Genomic DNA, 1,520 nt, shown 5'->3' with positions numbered 1-1,520 from the left:
AAGGACTTGTTTACTCCTTAGCAGAAGAATGGCAGGCGCCATCTTTAAGGTGCAGCAGCGCTCCACAGGTGGATGTCTGGATTACACAGTGAAGAGCATCTTGGGAAGAGAAAGCCCAGGTTAGTAGAGAGTAGGGTATGCCAGCCACGCCCTGCAACAAGTAGTGTCTGAGGGATGAGGAGTTAACCCTGGAGGCCAAGTTCTCTTCGGTATGCTAAATAAGCATCTCAGCCTCTGGTCCCGGGTTTGAAACCCAACACAATAGGGATAGAAGTGTGTGGAAACTCTGAGGACACGGACAGGGCAAGGGAAGGGCCATCATCAAAGGGTAGTGCCAATGCTGGGATGGGCAAGGGGTAGGGTCAGTGATTATACCTGGGCTAGAGAAAGAAATGGGGAGGGACAAGGGGAGGGGTGGATTAAGCCAGGATGTGTCAGCAGGGCTTGATGGATGTGGGAGAGTGTGGCCAACTCTGACATGCCAGAACTTCACCTGTGCACCATGGTGCATCCATAATGTCCTGGCCACACATAACTTCCATACAATCACACACTTATCAAGACTTCTGCAAACACATGCAAAGATTGCAGCCCCTCTGACACACACATCACACATGCCCTAAACATATAAATGGACCAGTTACACACAGGCCACAGCCCTCACTCAAACACCCCCACACTGCTCAAAGTGTGCAATTAGAGTTGGCAGTATAAACCAGTCAATAAAGAGGTTGCTGCCAACCCTACTGACTGAGTTCACTCCCCACATGATGGGAGGAGAGAACCAATTCTCGAGTTGTCTTCTGACTGCCACCTTGTACTGTGGCATGTGTGCACCCCCTGCAGGTACACACAAAATAAATGTGATAAAATATTCCTACACGTACATAATTACACAGACATACACAGAGATAAGCATGGACTTGGGGGTGTACTGGGATTCAAACCCAGAGCCTTGACTCTATGGCCAGAACGTGGATATAGGGATAGCAGCTATTTGGATTGGCTCCTGGCTTCCAGCTATGGAGGAGCAGTTTCCTGACCTTAATTGGAAAGACTTATCAGTGGGGATTTCTTGAACCTCAAATTTCCAGATGTAAGGGCTACTGTGGATGGAAATGAACAGAAGGAGAGGATGAGGAGCCCATATCAAATCCAGTGGGGTCAAGCATAGCTGCTGGAGTGGAGTCGCATTCTTCTGGGATTGAGGTGAGGGGTGGCCTTGATATCCTCTGGAGCTTAAGAGAGCAGGGTCCTGTTGTAGTCGATGTGTAGGAAGAAGAGTCATTTTGAGATGGAGGGGTGAGATGTTTGAGGTGAGACAGATGGACCCAATGAGAGAGTTCCTTGAGTTTAGCAGCTGTGGGAGTCACAAGAATTAATTTGAAGGGGCCCTGCCATTTAGGAGAAAGAGATGAGGGCCACTGATCTGGAGGGGAGAGAAGAATCTGGTCTCCAGTGTTGACAGGCAGTGGGCAAAGGACAACGTGTGGCCTTGGTAGATAGTAGTCAGCAAAGTT

This window comes from Mastomys coucha, unplaced genomic scaffold (genome assembly GCF_008632895.1).
Source record: "Mastomys coucha isolate ucsf_1 unplaced genomic scaffold, UCSF_Mcou_1 pScaffold4, whole genome shotgun sequence".
Classification (NCBI taxonomy): domain Eukaryota; kingdom Metazoa; phylum Chordata; class Mammalia; order Rodentia; family Muridae; genus Mastomys; species Mastomys coucha.
The sequence above is the reverse complement of the archived record's forward strand: the minus strand, read 5'-3'. Positions refer to the sequence as shown.